This window comes from Phocoena sinus, chromosome 17 (genome assembly GCF_008692025.1).
Source record: "Phocoena sinus isolate mPhoSin1 chromosome 17, mPhoSin1.pri, whole genome shotgun sequence".
Lineage (NCBI taxonomy): Eukaryota > Metazoa > Chordata > Mammalia > Artiodactyla > Phocoenidae > Phocoena > Phocoena sinus.
In genome coordinates, this window is record NC_045779.1 from 4,283,676 (window position 1) to 4,304,440 (window position 20,765).

General features: G+C 43.7%; 1 protein-coding gene and 1 pseudogene across 1 annotated transcript in view; one reads left to right on the plus strand and one right to left on the minus strand.

Moving 5' to 3' along the window:
• Positions 1-20,765, plus strand: part of XKR4 (XK related 4) — a 312,781-nt gene that overhangs the window by 217,427 nt on the left and 74,589 nt on the right. The window lies entirely within an intron of this gene.
• LOC116742675 lies at positions 3,739-5,057 on the minus strand (annotated as a pseudogene).

Sequence of the window (20,765 nt, forward strand, 5' to 3'; positions counted from 1 at the left end):
GGATATGATTTTTGGCTGGGAATGCGTGTAGTCCAGCATACATCCTGGTAAAATGGTACTTCTGGTCTTGAAGAACAGATATCTCAAGTTAATGATTTCAGTGCTTTTCTATGTATAGAAGATGCAAGAATCTGGGTTCATTAAAATTCTCCCTGAGATACACATCTAACTATCTAGGGGACTGTTTTTCCGAAGCACAGAGCGTCTCATCCTGACTTCACCCTGAATCTCTCCCAGGATGCACTGTCTCTCAGCTCTGCGGTGACTAACCACTGAATCCCTGTAGAGCTGGGGGATGAGCAATGCTCTCTGGGCATTTTCGTTTGTTTACAAAGGAAACAGCAGCCCACTCACCTGACCTTTACCCCAAACTCAGAGCAGATATTTACTTTGAATATTGATGTACCGTAATTGCTATTTCTAAGAACTAAAGATAACTACCGTGAATAGTAACCCAAATCCTCGCTGAACACAGTCAAAGTGAGGTCAACTTAATAAAAAATTCAAAAGTGGCTTAATATGGTATTTTCCTAAATAACTTTTTTTTTTTTTCTAGGAAGCCACAGACACAGTTACACGGTAGGATTTTCTGACCCAATTCTGATTGGGTGGGTGAATGAGGGAATCGCCCACAACGGATGAAATAGTTTTCGCTATGAAACCTCTTCTCTATGACAAATGTGTGCCATCACAGAGCGTACAGTCGAGTCTAGAAATCTTTTACATTCACTGGGCAGCTTGGAGTTAAACTGGGTTTTGAAGCAGTCCTTAGACATGGAGGCTAATATTTTCTTGATGGCTCAGCAGGAATAAAAAACTGGGATCATTTCCTGTTGACTGATTTAAGAAAGGTCTTTTTTTCACCGTACTGCTCACTCATGCATGGGAGCCTATATGTATGCAATCGGGAGGGATGAGATCCCATCACACTGAGCCAGATGCAAGCAGGAGCAAAAGGGAGCAACTGATTCACTTGGTGTGTAAGCATTCCTTAGCATAAAACCACATGGAGATTCACTCCCCGAAACTCACAAAGAGCTTCTGATTGCGGAAGGACAGGCCTGCTGAGAGCTGCCTGTGGAAGGTTTTGTCAGCACTTTCATTGTGATTCTAAATTTCCACAGCTTTCTACTCAGCTGTAGAAAAAGTCCAGAGAGTCCGTGAGGCTAAGGAGACTCCAAACCTCCAAAACTTTTCAAACATCCATAATTTTATCACCTCACACACCTGGACCATTTTATAGGGTGTGAAGTTCTCCAGGGTAGCGTTGAAGTGTAGGCCTTTCCAGTGTGTAGGCTTCTGTGAAGGCAGGTACTGCCAGATTTTTGTTAGCTGAAACGTTGAGTTAAAATTCAAATTAAAAAAAAGCTAAAACACATCTGCTAGTATGTAAAAAGGCAATAGATATTTTTAACATAGACTCTTGGGATAAATGACTGAGGAAATAAATGCATAGATTTTTAAGTTCACAGATTTTTAAAACTCAATGCAGATAAGTGAAGAAGCTATTAAAGAAAAAGCATTTGAAAAAAATTTCATTTTTTAAAATGTTTTGTGAGCCCAGAAGAAGACATTTTTTCCAAATTTAAAGATGCTAGGGAATTTTGTGAAAGAGAGGGTACTGGATCTTAAAGAATGAGTGAAATGATTTTGAACGTAGAAGTGTTTGGGAGGCAGGTCTGCTGGGCCCTGAGGAGAAAGTCAGAGCATGAGGTGCATGTGTTGTAACACTACCACTCCCAGAAGTAGGAGGGGAATGATCTGAACTTGATCTTGAAGCTTGAGGGTCCTGACCGTATTTGTCCATATAAGGTCCAGCAACACATCTCTCAATAACGGAACACAATGTCTTAATTAAGACCTGAAAAAAAATCATCATTATTTATTACATTATTTACTGAACAAACATTTGTTGAGTCCCTATCCATGGCAGGCACTGATCTGAATGCTAGAAGAATGATGACCAAGACCAGTCAGTGAAGCAGAGGAAGTAAGAGAGAAGTGGGATAATCAGAAGAGTTATTTCAAAAGAGATGCTCATGAGGGACCAGCCAAGATGAGAACTGAACAGTCTATTAGACTCTATTAGTCTATTAGGCAATGATGACATTGCTGCCATCAGGACCAAGCTTAGGAAAGAAGTAAGGATTGCAAATTAGAGGAGAAAAAATCATAGCAGCAAGGTAGAACTTCTAGACTATAGAAGAAAGAAGAAAATCAGTGAAGTGGCTAAGAGGACAAGTTTCAGGAAAGAGACGTAAATGTAAGACATAAACCATGTGGTGAACGGTAGGCTTGAGTAGCAGAGCAAAAGCAAAATCTTTATCTAATCCAGTTCCTGCTCTCCTACCCTAGTAGTTAACAAAGGTTAGTGTGAGTTGACAAAGGTGACAGTAGCAGGTGGGGCTGGGACCAGAGCCCAGGGTTCAGGGCTCCTCTCATGGATAAAGGACCCCAACGTGGAGACCTTCCATCATGAATGATCTTTTATGTTTTCACTCACCTTGTAGCCTTCAGTGTGTTCCTTAACCACACTGAGAATTTGCTTCTCTGATTGAAAAAGAATTTCCTGATCTAAGTCGCCACGTTGTGTTAGAATCACATAAACAATGAAAAGGACCCTAACCTCCTGTCTGGCACTTGGGGGTGTCAAGTGGTCCACGTGGGCCATCTTCTCCCATCCTTCCTTCCTGTCTCACATGGAGAAGGGGAAGGGCACCCGTAGTGTGTTTCTAAATTCACATTTTCTTTCTTTTTTAAATGGATGTAAACCCATTTAAATTCATTTTCCCTAACCTTGGAATTAAATCCGAGCCTGCTCTCCCCCTGAGCGCTCTCTGTGGCCTCGGTCCCTTCTGCCCTACACGGCCAGTGCCCACTGCCCATGTTGTGATCTTGACTCTTAACCTCAGAGGTGTCCCAGTAGGGTTTTGAAACCTCAGGGATCTTCCAGCAAATGCCACTTAGACTTTGATCTGTCCACTGACCTATATTTTTAGCGTGAAGTACTTTCAGCCTTGACATGTTTTGAAAGAATATACATTTATGAGGAAAACAAATGTGCATTTTCTTTACATTTTCCAAGCACATCGTCTCCACGCCATTAGACATGGAAACTAATCTTTTTTCCACAAGCTTATCAGCATTCATATTTTAAGTTTTGAGATATTTTCTACAGTCTAAGAAAGTATGAGATTCCTATAATTGGTGGTCGTATTTTCTTCATTTTTTAATAGACTTTATTTTTTAAAGCAGTTTTAGGTTCACAGCGAAATTGAAGGGAGGGCACAGAGGTTTCCCATATAGTCCCTGCCTCCACAGAGGCATGGCTTTCCCCAGTATCAGCATCTTCGCCAGATGGTATGTTTGTTACCAGGGATGAACCTATATTGACACATCATTTAGTTTACGTGGGGTTCGCTCTTGGTGTTGTACACTCTGTGGGTTTGGACAAATGTATAATGACATATATCCATCATTATAATATCATACAGAGTATTTTCACTGCCCTAAAAATCCTACGTTCTCCTCTTGTTCATCCCTCCCTCCCCCAATCCCTGGCAGCCACTGATCTTTTTACTGTCTCCATAGCTTTTCCCTTTGCAGGAATCATACAGTCTGTAGGCTTTTCAGATAGGCTTCTTTCACTTAAGTCATATGCAATTTTTAAAATCAGGTCTTTATTCAAAATCAGCTGTCCCAAATGATTTCACCTCTACGTAATAAGCAAATTTAAGTTTATGCAGCAGCCTTCTTTTGCTCTGAGGTGGGTTTCTTTCCTGTGGGCTTCTTTTCAGCTGCCGGTTTCTTGGTCACTGCAGCCTTTTTTCCCACCAAAGGCTTCTTCTGCTTCTTAACGCCAACAGCCTCCTTTCCTTTCTTCCCGCCACAGGCTCTTGCCTGGAAGCCCCTTCTCATCTGATCTGGCTTCTAGTGCTGCTGCTGCCCTATCCATCCGGATTTTGTGGTTCTTGGCCTGGCGAAGAATGGTGTTCCGGCGCGTGGTCTTTGCATGTGGGTTTAGCTTCAGCGTGATTCTCAGGCTTTTCGGTGGACTCCTCTGCGGGACTCTGATGAATCCTCTCGCGTGCTGCCCGGAGAGCTCTTTGGATCTCTGGGCTTTTCAAGATGCTGCTAAGGTCTGTACTGAGCCCTGTGCATGGGGAGGTTGTAGTTACTCTTGAGGGGAGCAGCTTTACGCCAAGTGCCATACAGCTCATCTAACTTGCGGAAAGCACTTTCAGTCCAAATGCAGGAACGTAGCACATGCCCACCCGGAGCAAGTTTCAAAAGGTTCTGTTTGCTCACATTAGGCAGAGTAATTCCAGGGATGTTTCTGAAGGCCTCGATGATGCGCCGATTACAGATGACGCAGGGTCCCCTGCGCTGGATACGACGACGGTTTCTCATTTTGCCTTTGCCAGGTCTCATTTGCTGAGAGGCGTAGACCTTTTGGGTATCATTCCAGGCTTTAAGTTTCTTCAGAAGCAAAACAACCTCCTTGGTCTTCTTGTAGCCTTCATCTTTATCTTCAACCACCAGAGGAAGTTCAGGAACTTCCTCTATACGATGACCTTTAGACACGACCAGCGCTGGTAACGCCGAGGCAGCCAGTGCAGAGCAGATGGCATATCCCTTCGGTGTTGTATTCACTCTGCGGTGCTAACGTCGCCAGGTTTTGGTTGGCACAAACATGTGGCCCCCACGACACATATTTCCAAGAGCATCCTGGCCAGAGTGGTGAGTCCTGCCACCTTGAACCCTGGGAATTCGAGCCACAGCTCTGCCAGTACCCAAGACTCAGCACTGGTTTGATGACCTGCTAATTCACTGACAGCACAGGGCTGTCTGTTGTTTTTGCACAAGTTGGTGTGAACAAAGTTCAGAATATCTGGGCGAATGGGAGCCTTGAACACAGCAGGCAAAGTGACATTTTTGCCAGATGACTCCCCCTTTTCGGAGTACACTGATATCAGTGGACGAGCACATGCCAGGGCGGGGAGAGGAGAAGGCCATGCTCCTCTCAACCTGGCGGCTCCCACAGGAAAATAAGTCATATGCATTTAAGGTCCCTCCATGTCTCTTCATGGCTTGTGAGCTCATCTCTTTTTGCGCTGAATAATATTCCACTGTCTGGATGGACCACAGTTTATTTATCCATTCACCTAATGAAGGACATCTTGGTTGCTTCCAAGTTTTGGCAATTACGCATAAAGCTGCTGTAAACATTTGTGTGCAGGTTTTTGTGTGGACATAAGTCTTTCAATTCCTTTAGGAAAATATCAAGGATTATATGATAAAAGTATGTTTAGTTTTGTAAGAAACCACCGAACTGTCTTCCAGGGTGGCTGTACCATCTCGCATTCCCACCAGCAATGAATGACAATTCCTCACCAGCATTTGATGTTATCAGTGTTTTGGATTTTGGCCATTTTAGTAGGTGTATAGTGGTATCTCACTGCTGTTTTAGTGTGCATTTTCTTGATGACATATGATCTGGAGCATCTTTTTATATGCTTTTTTGCCATCTGTATTTCTTCTTTGGTGAGGTGTCTGTTAAGGTCTTCCACCCATTTTTTGAGTTGGGTTGTTGTATTTTTTTTATTGTTGAGTTTTAAGGGTTCTTTGTGTATTTTGAATAATAATCCTTTATCAGTTGTCTTTTGCAAATACTTTCTCTCAGTCTGTGGCTTGTCATTTTCTTTTCTTATTTTTTTTTCTTTTTGCGGTACGCAGGCCTCTCACTGTTGTGGCCTCTTCCGTTGCTCCGGACGCACAGGCTCAGCGGCCATGGCTCACGGGCCCAGCCGCTCCACGGCATTTGGGATCTTCCTGGACCGGGGCACGAACTCGTGTCCCCTGCATCATCAGGTGGACTCTCAATCACTGCGCCACCAGGGAAGCCCTCGTTTTGTTTTCTTGATGGTGCTTTTTACATAGCAGGAGCTTTTCATTTTAATGAAATTCAGCTTATCCATTATTTATTCTATGGATCATGCCTTTGGTGTTGCTTCTGAAAAGTCATCACTATACTCAAGGTCATCTAAATTCTCTCCTATGTTATCTGCTAAGGGTTTTATAGTGTTGCATTTTGCATTTAGTGTGATCCATTTTAAGTTAAGTTTTATGAAGTTTATACGGTTTGTGTCTAGATTCCATTTTTGTTGCACGTGGATGTCTAGTTGTTCCAGGACTACTTGTTGGAAAGACTATCTTTTCTCTGTTGGCTTTGCTCCTTTGTCAAACATCAATTGACTACATTTATGTGGGCCTATACTAGACCCTCCATTTTGTTCTATTGATCTGTTTGTCAATTTTTCACCAGTATCACACTTCTTGATTACTGGAGCTTTATAGAAAATCTTCAAGTTGGGTAGGGTCAGTCCTCCAACTTTGTTCTTCTCCTTCAGTATTACATTGGTTGTACTGGGTCTTTTGCATCTCCACATGAACTTTAGAATTAGTTTATCAATATCCACAAAATTACTTGCTGGGATTTTGATTGGGATTGAGTTGAATCTATAGATCAAGTGGGGAAGAACTGACATCTTGCCAATATTGGGTCTTCTTTTTTTTCTTCCATGAACATGGCATACCTTTCCATTTTTTTAGTTCTTTGATTTCTTTCATTAGAGTTTTATAGCTTTCTTCATATAGATATTGTACATATTTTGTTAGATGTATACCTTACTATTTCATTTTGGGGGGTGCTAAGGCAAATGGTATTTAAGGTAAAGGGCATGATAGACTGCTTCTCAAGCTGTAACACAATATTTGAAAGTCATAATGCCTAATGACAATGACACTTGTCCCCAACCTCCACCACCACCCAGAGGATGAGAGAGAGATGCAGGCTGCCTCCTCAAGGAACAGAATGGAGAGAGAGTTCAGATTCAACAGACTGTGTTGTGATCTTGGCTCCACCACCTAATAACTTGGAGCTGCGGCTCATTTCGCTATTTGTCTGCATCTATTTCTTCATCAGAGGAGTGGGGAAAGCAGTCCCTACCTCGTAAGAAAGGCACCTGGAAGAATTTGCTGAGACATTGTGAAGGACAAATGCCCTGAATCAGACCCAGTATATGGCAGGTACTCAAGAAGCATCCTCTTACATCACATGGGAAATAGTTAATTCTGATGTCTTGGTACAAACAATGAGAAAACAGATCATTTATAACTAAGATATCAACCTTACCACCAAGACTGTACTACCAATTCAGGGAATCAGGAATACTACATCACTGCTTCTTCCTGGAAGGAAGGAAGGAAAGAAGGAAGGAAGGAAGGTAGAAAAAGTCAACAAACTGAAATATCAAAAGTCAAAGAAAAACACCAGAACTCCGTAAGTTCATTGCGCCTCCATGCCCCAGTGGTGCCTCAATTCTCCGCTTACTTGATGCTTGTCAGGATGTCTAATGCTTTGCCTGCATCTAGTGAATACGGGGGGGGAAATCTGAAACAATAATCTGATATTGTCAGACCCCAGAAAGGTACTTCTGGAAATACTAATTGGATTTTCTTCAGCCTTTTTTCATTTAGTGCATTCTAGGAGAAGATCACACCTCTCCTAACACTTATAAAGAGAATTTGTGAGCAAGATTGTGCACAAGTAATACCTATTGGATGCTCCAGGCAACGTGTTGCCATGGTACCGATCAGATTTCATCTTCATCGGGGAATAGAAATTGAAACTGACAATGTTCGAATGCAACTGTTTTTGTTGGTCCCCGTAAGCAGTGTGAGGGCTTGAAAAGGGAGGAGGTCTAGTTTTGTTGCTGTTTTCTGGTTTCAAAACAATACTACATTAAAATGAGTACAGGGGCTTCCCTCGTAGCACAGCAGTTGAGAGTCTGCCTGCTAATGCAGGGGACATGGGTTCGAGCCCTGGTCTGGTAGGATACCACATGCCGCTGAGCAACTGGGCCCATCAGCCACAACTACTGAGCCTGCACGTCTGGAGCTTGTGCTCTGCAACAAGAGAGGCCACGATAGTGAGAGGCCCATGCACTGCAATGAAGACTGGCCCCCTCTCGCCGCAACTAGAGAAAGCCCTCACGCAGAAACGAAGACCCAACACAGCCAAAAATAAATAAATAAAATGAGTACAGTCCAATGAGTTCAGAGAAACAAAGAATCCCCCAAAGGAGCTCATTATTCTTATAAATTTAGATTATCAAAGTATGAGGAGGGCTTCCCTGGTGGCGCAGTGGTTGAGAGTCCCCCTGCCAATGCAGGGGACACAGGTTCGTGCCCTGGTCCGGGAAGATCCCACATGCCGCAGAGCGCTGGGCCCATGAGCCATGGCCGCTGAGCCTGTGCGTCCGGAGCCTGTGCTCCACAACGGGAGAGGCCACAACAGTGAGAGGCCCGCGTACCGCAACAACAACAAAAAAAGAATTGAGGACAGTCTTAGAGACCTGTGGCACAACATTAAATACACCAACATTCGAATTATAGGGGTCCCAGAAGAAGAAGAGAAGAAAAAAAAGGGACTGAGAAAATATTTGAAGAGATTATAGTTGAAAACTTCCCTAATATGGGAAAGGAAATAGTCAATCAAGTCCAGAAAGCACAGAGAATCCATACAGGATAAATCCAAGGAGAAACATGCCAAGACACATATTAATCAAATTATCAAAAATTAAATACAAAGAAAAAATATTAAAAGCAACAAGTGAAAAACAACAAATAACATACAAGGGAATCCCCATAAGGTTAACAGCTGATCTTTCAGCAGAAACTGCAAGCCAGGAGGGAGTGGCAGGACATATTTAAAGTGATGAATGGGAAAAACCTACAACCAAGAATCCTCTACCCAGAAAGAATCTCATTCAGATTCGACAGAGAAATTAAAACCTTTACAGACAAGCAAAAGCTAAGAGAATTCAGCACCACCAAACCAGCTTTACAACAAATGCTAAAGGAACTTCTCTAGGCAGGAAACACAAGAGAAGGAAAAGACCTACAATAACAAACCCAAAACAATTAAGAAAATGGTAATAGGGACATACATATCAATAATTAACTTAAATGTAAATGGATTAAACACTCCAAGCAAAAGACATACACTGGCTGAATGAAAAACAAGACCCGTATATATGCTGTCTACAAGAGACCCACTTCAGACCTAGGGACACATACAGACTGAAAGTGAGGGGACGGGAAAAGATATTCCATGCAAATGGAAATCAAAAGAAAGCTGGAGTAGCAATTCTCATATCAGACAAAATAGACTTTAAAATAAAGACTATTGTAAGAGACAAAGAAGGACACTACATAATGATCAAGGGATCGATCCAAGAAGAAGATATAACAATTGTAAATATTTATGCACCCAACATAGGAGCACCTGAATACATAAGGCAAATGCTAACAGCCATAAAAGGGGAAATCGACAGTAACACAATAATAGTAGGGGGCTTTAACACTCCACTTTCACCAATGGGCAGACATCCAAAATGAAAATAACTAAGAAAACACAAGCTTTAAATGATACATTAAACAAGATGGACTTAATTGATATTTATAGGACATTCCATCCCAAAACAACAGAATACACTCTCTTCTCAAGTGCTCATGGAACATTCTCCAGGATAGATCATATCTTGGGTCACAAATCAAGCCTTGGTAAATTTAAGAAAATTGAAATCGTATCAAGTATCTTTTCTGACCACAACACTATGAGACTAGATATCAATTACAGGAAAAAAATATGTAAAAAATACAAACACATGGAGGCTAAACAATACACTATTTAATAACCAAGAGATCACTGAAGAAATCAAAGAGGAAATCAAAAACAACCTAGAAACAAATGACAATGAAAACACGATGACCCAAAACCTATGGGATGCAGCAAAAGCAGTTCTAAGAGGCAAGTTTATAGCTATACAAGCCTACCTTAAGAAACAAGAAACATCTCAAATAGACAACCTAACCTTACACTTAAAGCAATTAGAGAAAGAAGAACAAAAAAACTCCAAAGTTAGTAGAAGGAAAGAAATCATAAAGATCAGATCAGAAATAAATGAAAAAGAAATGAAGGAAACAATAGCAAAGATCAATAAAACTTAAAGCTGGTTCTTTGAGAAGATAAATAAAATTGATAAACCATTAGCCAGACTCATCAAGAAAAAAAGGGAGAAGACTCAAATCAATAGAATTAGAAATGAAAAGGGAGAAGTAACAACTGACACTGCAGAAATACAAAGGATCATGAAAGATTACTACAAGCAACTATATGCCAATAAAATGGACAACCTGGAAGAAATGGACAAATTCTTAGAAAAGTACAACATTCCAAGACTGAACCAGGAAGAAATAGAAAATATAAACAGACTAGTCACAAGCACCAAAATTGAGACTCTGATTAAAAATCTTCCAACAAACGAAAGCCCAGGACCGGATGGCTTCACAGGCAAATTCTATCAAACATTTAGAGAAGAGCTAACACCTATCCTTCTGAAACTCTTCCAAAATATAGCACATGGAGGACCACTCCCAAACTCATTCTACAAGGCCACCATCACCCTGATACCAACCAAAGTTGTCACAAATAAAGAAAACTAGAGTCCAATATCATTAATGAATATAGATGCAAAAATCCTCAACAAAATACTAGCAAACAGAATCCAACAGCACATTAAAAGGATCATACAGTGTGATCAAGTGGGGTTTATTCCAGGAATGCAAGGATTCTTCAATATACGCAAATCAATCAATGTGATACACCATATTAACAAATTGAAGGAGAAAAACCATATGATCATCTCAATAGATGCAGAAAAAGCTTTCAACAAAATTCAACACCCATTTATGATAAAAACCCTCCAGAAAGTAGGCATAGATGGAACTTACATCAACATAATAAAGGCCATATATGACAAACACACAGCCAACATCGTTCTCACTGGTGACAAACTGAAACCGTTTCCTCTAAGATCAGGGAAAAGACAAGGTTGCCCTTTCTCACCACTATTATTCAACATAGTTTTGGAAGTTTTAGCCACAGCAATCAGAGAAGAAAACGAAATAAAAGGAATTCAAATAGGAAAAGAAGTAAAGCTGTCACTGTTTGCAGATGCCATGATACTATACATAGAGAATCTACCAGAAAACTACTAGAGCTAATCAATGAATTTAGTAAAGTAGCAGGATACAAAATTAATGCACAGAAATCTCTTGCATTCCTATACACTAACGATGAAAAATCTGAAAGAGAACTTAAGGAAACACTTCCATTTACCATTGCAACAAAAAGAATAAAATACCTAGGAACTAACCTACCTAAGGGGACAAAAGACCTGAATGCAGAACACTATAAGACACTGATGAAAGAAAGTAAAGATGACACAAACAGATGGAGAGATATACCATGTTCTTGGATTGGAAGAATCAACATTGTGAAAATGACTATACTACCCAAAGCAATCAACAGATTCAGTGCAATCCCTGTGATGAACCCTGCAATCCCTTCTGAAGAACCTAGGGGCAGGACAGGAATAAAGACGCAGACGTAGAGAATGGACTTGAGGACAGGGGGAGGGGGAAGGGTAAGCTGGGACGAAGTGAGAGAGTGGCATGGACATACATACACTACCAAATGTAAAATAGATAGCTAGTGGGAAGCAGCCGCATAGCACAGGGAGATCAGCTCGGTGCTTTGTGACCACCTAGAGAGGTGGGATAGGGAGAGTGGGAGGGGATATGAGGATATATGTATACATATAGCTGATTCACTTTGTTATAAAGCAGAAACTAACACACCATTGTAAAGCAATTATTCTCCAATAAAGATGTTGAAAAAAAAGTGTGATGAGAAGATTGGGCAGGTACTTTATTATCCCATTGTCACTTAAAAGGAAACAGAGATGCAGAAAAATAACTTGTCTAAGGTCATGGGAGGAAAAAAGGACAGAACCACTATTCAAATGTAGACAATCTGACTGCAGAAATAGCACACGTACCCACTCCTCTAGACTACAAACCGTATTCACCATTAATTGTCTCCCGTTCTGTCTTATATTTTAATGTACATTTAATGAAGGGAGGAGTCGAATTAGAGTCCTGAGCCTATTCCACGTCTCCCTTGTGAATCGTCACTGGTGTTCCCGCCTCACGTGAGGACACGCTGCAGAAAGTGCAACGTCGCAGGGGAGAACTTTTCAAGAGGAGAAATGGCATATGTCAGAGCACAGGGCAGGAGGGCGTGTTTCGGGAACAGCAACTTGCTCTCCATGCCTGGAGGTGACCAGTGGGGTTGTTGATGGGGAGTTGTAGGCTAAGCTTGGAATAGCCGCTTGGAGTCAGATCTTCAGGCAGAAAAACCATTCAGGGAAAATACTTTTCCACTTCTCTGGGGGACAAGGAAGTGTACCTTGGGAAAACTGGGTAAGATATCAAGTGTGTTATTTTATATTACTTCATTGGCTGTGTTTAACTTGTCAGGTCATGGTTAGAGTGAGAACGGCTGCAGGGTCGGAGCAAAAAAGTCCTAGAAATAGTAGTCTTGTAACTTACCATTTAGCTACTGAAATATTTTTACCAAGGGAGAAAATAATAGCCAAAGATAGGATGAGAAATGGCAATTCCAGGTGAGGACTCTGGGCTTTTTACTTTGTTTTTAACTAAATCATTGGACAGAATGACTAAAGGAGTTAAATTTGTTCTGACTGGAGGAGAAGAATCCTTGAAAATAGGGAGGTGGCAAAACACCTTGGAGACATTTACCTACAAATCAGTAAATGGGGAATTAGGCATAATGACAGTAAATACAGGCTGTGAAGAAACTCAGTCGAAGCCAATAGCAGAGAATGAGTGCAAGGTGCCTCTGAAAGCATCCCTCAGCCCACACGAGGTGTGTTTATAAGGTAGTAAGCCTTATTCTTCAGCAAATATATCCAACTTACAAATTTCAAATAATTATTATCACCTCCTAAACAGATTCCGTGGGTAAGCTTAGCGAATTATCCTCATGGCTGGAAATACACCAGGGACTACTCTGAGAATCGCCATCATGGCTGGTGGCCATTCTTTTGAATGTCCTTAATACGACAAATAGTATATATTTTTTTCCTTTGAGAGTAGGTGTGAGTTTTGGAGAATGTAAACAAAATTTACAGAATTAAGTGTAGGAAAGAAGGGTGCTCTAAATTTGCAATACGCTGTAGGGGCGACCAGGACGTGATTATTATAAAGAAAGAGATAGGTGTTCTTGCCAGCTCAGCTCAAGGTCAGGAGCTTCATAAACCAGAGCCAGCAAGGGCAAGGGCAGGCCGGGGCTTGGCTCCCATCCTAAACGCTGTGTTGGCAGCAAGAGCCTTCTCAGACGTTGAGGTTCTGCTTTGCTGGTTGCTGCACCTGATGCCGTATGGTGTATCTACAGAATATAGTTAACACCATCTCTATCATAGGATCTTATGTACTTATGTTCAACTTTATCAGTAAATACACTTTGTTGATTTTTTAAAATAACGTTTCATGTCAGCTTTGAGCATTTAAAGATTTCTATGGACATCTTTTTTGAACTACATTTTCCATTAACTTGGCAAATTTCACCTTTAGGGTCCAAAATGATCTCTTACCTATTACCTGGGCTTTTCGATAGTTTTCCCAATTTTTTTAACATTTTCTCACTTTATAGCTAGGCTACTTGTGTGGGAACAATTGATAATCTAAGTAAGATAAGTCCATTAGAAGTAACTTATTCACACCATGAAGAAGTGCCAGTGAAGGACAAATAAACAGACTTACTTTAGAAAAATCTCATCCTCTTACAGATAAGCATTAGCCTTTTGGCAGTCAGCTGTCACCTCATGGCCAGCAATTAAGTAACTACAGGGTTGTATTTCTATTTGTCTCATTACCATGTATTAATCAGTCAAGTCTGTACCGAGCATCCATTATAAGCAAAACCACGGGAAGCCAGTTGCTTTTCGAGACAGTGTAACATCATCGATCTCCTGAGGGCTCAAAGCAGACTCTGTCAGCCTTTCCCCACCAACTTTCTTCTCTCTCTTTTTCTTCCCCTTCCTCTCACCCGCCTTCATTCAATAAACATGCAGTAAGAACCCACATTTAGTCAGAAACTCTGGTTTTTCCCCGGTGAAGAGCTATAAGGTGATCACTGCTGAGACCTGAGAAGCATCACAGCTTGAAAGTTCACAGAATGCCCTAAACACAGCCGGCTGCCCGCTTCCAGCTTGACGAACAGTCAGCCTTTATTCTCACTCTTCCAGGGCCCATTTATGCCCTCAATCAGCCAGCTACAGCCTTGGAGAAAGAGTAAAGCAGAGAGCAGTCCCAGGAGTAGTTTCTGGAAGAGAAGGTGTGTCTATATATAAACACAGATATATATGTCTGTGCTTATATATGTACATATGTATTTGATTACCTTAAAACCTGTTTTACAGTATCCTTATATTATTTCAAAATCTTGACTCTGTTTCTATTGGTATCTGTTAACATTAGGAAGGCTAAACAATGTGTGTGCGTGTGTGTAGAAATGGGTGATAGGTAGATAGATAGGTGATAGATACATAAATAGACATAGCTAGGTAATAGATAGGTATTTATAATACCTTCCTTCCATGATTAGGGACCAGAAAAGGTAACCTGAAGTCATCTTTAGCTACCAACATGGGCAGCAAACCTGTTGTCTTGTGTCTTGTGTGTTTGGAGGCTGGGGTAGAGTCACTTCCCAAGAGCTCCCAGTCTGAAGAAAGATCAAGTAAACAGCCACTTCCGTGCTAACTACAAAACTGCCCTCGCGTCCGCTTGTCTTCCTCGTCCTATCGTGGTTGCTTTAACTTTTGTGATCAATACATGACAAGAGCCACACTGCACGAGCCTGCACGGCCCTTGCCCAGCACACCCGTGTCTCACAGCCTTAGTATATACAGCTCTTGATTCCTGCCTTTCTTGCTGGCTGCCTTGCAGACGAGAAGAAGACAGTCGATATCCAGGGGCAGAGAGAACGGTAACTCTTGTGAGACATTCACCTGCCCATCAGGGCAGAGGCGTACGTTGTCTGGACCCACTTCTCCCGAGGGTGGATTAATGCCTACTTGCCTTCCTGCCTCACAAAAAGCGCAGATTACATCTCTGAAGCTGTGTTGTGCTGCGGCTCTATGCGATTTGACATCTTCGCAAAATCTCTGTCTCTCCGCAACGAAAAAAGTGTCTGTTACAATTCGTGCAAGAATCTGATGCCTTAGTGCACCAGGTGATTTAGACGTTTCTTTTAAAGTGCTTCTCTGCTTCGTGAGCCTGAAGACCTGTTTGCCTGAAACATCATTGATGGGCTGGTTCTCCTAATACTCTTTGGACCAGAGGAGAAAACCTCGCCTCTTTTGAAGTCAAGCCATCGGAATTGTAATGGTCAGATTAGACATGTGTAGCCAAGAATTAGGCATGACAGCCTGGATGGGCAAGTGGAGAGTGGGCAGGAGGAAGGGCGAGGGACTCTAATAACAGCCGACAGTAAAGCCGCTGCCCACATTTCGGGAGTTGCTCCCTAAAAGAAGCTTAAATGACCGTCATGACGCCAACTGTCATCAGGAAAGCATAGCTAGCTGGCTTTATTGTTTGCTTCGTGAAACTTCAAAACTCCCATCACCTTTTTTATGGTGAGGAGAGCTGAGAGGTGCCAGCATGTTATCACCGCTGTGCTTCCAAGATGCTATCGGTTCTAAAGCAACAAGATGAGATAGAGAAACATTAGAGCTCAGGATCTGAATGGCACTTGACTCTGAGAAAGACCCAGAGGCCCTGATGAGCCAGTGAGGCGTACACAGGATGGTACATACACTCCTGCTGCCTTTCAATTCCCCTAATCTTTTAATTTTGGAATATGGTCACCTCCAGGGTGTTTGGACAAGGAGGTTCATTCAGAAGCACACTCTGGGTCCAAGAAGGGTGAGACTTACCCCAAACGGGGTAGTTTTATAATCGTAATTTCACTGCTGCCTCTTACAAGGTGTGTTCTGAGGGCCTCTGTTAAAGGGGGACAACGCCCAGTGGAAACTGGCCCCCGTGACTCGGTGCCGGGGTCCTTCTTTCTAAAACCTTCCGTTTGTATGAAGGACGGAGCAGCATCTAGACCCCATGGCAAGGCCATGTGATGCTGAACCACCCTTAAAACACACGTGGATTTTACAGTTTTCACTAATTTGCAGTCAATCTGTTGACCTTGGACTCAGCAATGAGATGTGTCCTCATCCTCAGCCTCTGGGTGTAGGACATCTGGTTGGAGACATGGCCTTTGGACAAGAGTGACTTGACAGTAATAAGACTTGTAAAATATATGTAACCAGTACTGTAATGAAGAAAATCAAGTGCTTCTCTGATGGAATCTTTTCTTCCAGCCTCTGGAGTTAGTATCAGAAATAATGATAAAAACAAGAGTCGCCTATGAGCATCGCCTGTACAGTCACAGGACTCAGGGTGCACGGGCACCATTCAGCCTTCCCAGCACCTCTCTGCGTGAGGTAGATGCTGTTCCCATCTCAGTGCACAGGTGAGACTGAGCCTCAGAAAAGTACCTTTCCCATGATCATAGAGCTTTTACATATACATATATATTATATTTAATATATACATACATAATATAGAGACCCAGATCTCTATATGCATAAAGACCCAGGTCTGTCTGACCCCTGAACTAAGGTCTCACCTGCCGAGGAACTTTTGTCAGCATGTGTGCCAACAAGCATTTGATTGCAGCCTTATCTTTTATGAGCATTGTGATTTGGGGCAAATTATTTAATGCTTCTGAGGCTAATTTGCCCAAGCTATAAAGTGGGGACAATAGTACCTACAGATTGTTGAGAAGGTACAGTGGGGAACATAGCGTCTAATGTGATATCTGGTACATATGAATCACTCAGTGTCTATTGAGGGAATAAATGAGAGAATGAATGAAAGAATGAGACTGATTATTAATTCCTTTTACTCTTTCAGAAAGTCAGCAAATATCGAAAGAATGGGAGGAAGACAGGGAAGCATTATGGACCGAAATATTCCATAAGTTCTTTGTTGGAGATGTGCCAATAGTTCATAGTGGTTCTTAGTAAACAAAGATTCACATATGTTTACGCTCGTTGCCCAGGTCCGAAAGCCTGAGCCGGGAAACCGGAAGGGTGACAAAGCACAGTTCTCCTCCTCTTCGCCTCCCTGGCCTGGCAATACTCTCATCACTCCCAGGGGCTCCCGTGTCTGCAGCAGCCTAACTGGAGAGTCTCCAGACCATAGGGAGGCTGGGAGGCAGGGATGGGGCGCTCTGTGACACCCTCCCCCATGGACCATGGTCAGAAAGGACCGCGTAGGGTCAGCCTCACGTGGCGAGTATTCGGGTCCTTATGAAGGGCGGAGGAGGCTTCAGGGAAAAGGGGAAACGGTCAGGAGGCTAGCTGTGCTGTTGATACCGATTCCCTTAAACGATCCCCCTATGCGGGGAGGGAAAGGAACTCCAGGCACCTGATCAGGGGTTGTAGCGGTCATTAAAGTGACTTTCAATATCCCACCTGAGAATTGCTGACCTAGAAGAGCTTCAGTGTCACCTATGGGTCCCATTATCATCGGCTCTCAGCCTGAGTGTCCTGGAGCCTTCCTGGTGTTCATGCTTCTGCTGGGAGAAGCAGCATCGTAGAAGAAGCAGAGAGTCTCTGGGTCAAATGCACCTGAGCCCAAAACCCAGCTCCACCACTTACTCCCTGTGTCACTGGGGAAGTCTCTCAGTTTCTCTGAAACTTAGTTTCCCTTTTTGCAAAATGAGTTTTAAAATGCTCTCTTCCAGGGCTTTTGCCAGGAATAGGTAAGGCCAGGTGCCAGTGGATGCTCGAGAAACTCCTAAGAAGTGTCTGAGGACACCAGAGCACAGGCTTATTCTTCTTGTTAACTATTTTAGCTAAGAGGTCTCATTTGATTATGTTCCATATGGGCTTTTTGCACAGGGAGAAAGCAGGTGATAGGCAGAAAAGAGATGAATGGCAAAAAAAAACACAAAGAGCCTTCAGTTGGGACAAAACATATTTTTGATGCTGCCTAACCTATGGTGTTTAATTTTAGGAAAACCTTTAAATTTGACTTGCTCAACTATAGATTGGGGATAGAGGCATGCTACGGTAATTTAGACCAAATAAAACACTCTTACGCCTCGACCATATACATAATATAAATACTGAAAATATGGAAATCTGTGACCCTAGGATCGCTTAAAAAAAAAACCTGTAGGAGAAAAAGAAGTATCTTCCATTCAGTTCCAACAGCCAGAAAGAGCTGGGTGAGGGAATTCTGATTGCCTAGAAGCGGAGGAGGCACAGCTGTCCAGGAACTAAAACTTAAATACTTTTGCTGCAGTAGCTTTTCTGCCTTTAATCCCTTTAACTGACTGCTCCCAGCTACCCTGAAACACATCTTCATCTGTTTGAAATAAGTCGCGTTGAGCGGTCTGAGTGGAGCTGGGGGATGATGGAGAATCGCCTCGTGTTTGTTTGCAGTGGGAAGTCGATTCCCCTCTATCGTTTGCCTTGGGGGGAGAAAAGAAGAAATAAGTAAGCCCTTTTGAAATGGAGATGGAAAAAGGTCTCCCTCTTCCCTGAAGGCCTCTCCTCCCGTCTCTGGTCTCTGGATTCACCCTCCTTGTTGCTTCATCTCTCCGATGTTTCCCCGCCCGGGTCCTCTGCTGCTCACAGGGGAAGGAGCTCGCAATCCTGTGCCTCGCTGGTCCGCCACCTGCCTGGACCGGCCACCCACGGTGGGGCTTCTGCCCATCACGTCTGCGCCCGTGAACGCAGCCCGGACCTCGTCCTGGGCTCTGAGCGCACACTCTGGGCTCCCCTGGGTACTTCCGCAGAGGTGGCCCTCAGGGCTGTCACACGTGCACAGACGGGGCCTGCCACGGGGGTCAGACTCCCCAGCTCTGCAGCACTTCCCACGACCTCTGTTCCTCTGGGTCACCCTGTCCTGGCTGCTCCGGCCTCTGCCACCCAGGCTGCTAACCAGGGCTCTTCCCCGCATGCGGGAGCCGTCCCTGGGCCTGCCGGCCCATGTCTCTACTCCTGTCCATCGCCCCTCGTCCCTAGCTCTGCTTGGACGCCTCTCACCTCTCACCTGGACCCTGACAGGCTGCCCTGCTTCCGTCTCTCCAGCCTGAATCCTACTGACGTCAGAGGTCCCCTCCCTTAAGCACAGGATGTCTCCCAGCATCCATCTCTAAGATTCGAAGTTAGTGCCTATTGTCTACAGAGTAAAACCTACACTGCTGGTTCGGACCCACTCATGACGGTTCCAGACTGCATTCCAGGCTGTTCTGCTGTCCTAGTCCTACTTGGGCACACACTCCGGCTCGCCGAGCCCTGCGTTCCCGAGTCACAGCCCCTCTGGGTCTTCACGTCTGGTCCGTCCTCTGCTCAGAAGGCATCTGAGCTAAAAACAACTTCTTCCATGTGCTCCCATACAGCATTGCTTCCCCCCACTCTCCAACATTATTTAATTTTGTCTCTTACTAAAGTTGGTTGTTTGCATCCTTCATGGGACTGGAAGTTTCTGGAGTGCTTGTCCGCAAGGAGGCCGCGCATTTCTTGAGTGCTGGGTGGTGGTTCGGGGGCCAGGCCCTGGAGAAGGACCACTGGGACCTGAAACCTGCATCCAGCACTGGTGAGCTGTGGATCTGGGGGGCAGGTGACCCGCTCACCCCTCACTTCACTTTCCTGATGTGCAGGTGAAGCTCATCACTGACACTCTGTCAGCAGATTCTTGTGAGGACTGAATAGCGTCATGTATGCAAAGTGCTCAGCATGGAGCGTGGTACATAATACATGCTCCGTAAGTGCGATCTTTGATTTCGTCATGACTATTATTATTTTGGTTTGTACCTGGAGCAGTGGAAAAGCACTCGGTGAGTTTATTTAAAATTAAATTCTTCCTTGGGCTTCCACGGTGGCGCAGTGGCTGAGAGTCCGCCTGCCGATGCAGGGGACATGGGTTCGTGCCCGGTCCGGGAAGATCCCCCATGCCGCGGAGCGGCTGGGCCCGTGAGCCATGGCCGCTGAGCCTGCGCGTCCGGAGCCTGTGCTCCACAACGGGAGAAGGCCACAGCAGTGAGAGGCCCGCGTACCGCAAAAAAAAAATTAAATTATTCCAAGAAAACGTTCTTAAATCCAGGGTATCCCATGTTGCTATGGAGGATTCTAAAAAAAATAAAAACAAAAATTACATCCTACTCAAAAGTGATTTTTTTAAGCCACAAGTGCCAGCCCCCAGCAAGATGAAGAAAGGCATCTACTCCTCAGTTGAGAAACAGAATTTTTAAGAACCCACAAACTCCAGTCTTATTAATAGAGCAAGAGATAAGACATGACTCGGGGTCACGTGCAGACCATCTAGGAACAGGGTGAGGTCAGAATGTTTCTACAAGCTCTTGGTCCAATTGACCACTCACCAATCTATAACACTGACACCCAAAAACACAAAATGGAAAAGCCGGCTAGAAACCAGAGACCAAGACCTGCAGTGCTGTGGGACTGAGGCCAGCCGGGAGAAGTGGGCCAGCATCCCTCCCTGTCCCTGGACAATCAGTGTCTGTCCTTCCAGCCCAGTGAAATGGAATTTGATAAAGGATATAGCCACCCGGTGCAGTGAAGTGGCCCAGGTGCAGTAATGATCATCACAGTGGGCTCCAGGTCCCCAGGCCCAGAACTGCCCTGGCGACTCTCAGGCTACACTCAGCCATGAAGGACGGTGGCAAAACATCCTGTCAGCTCACG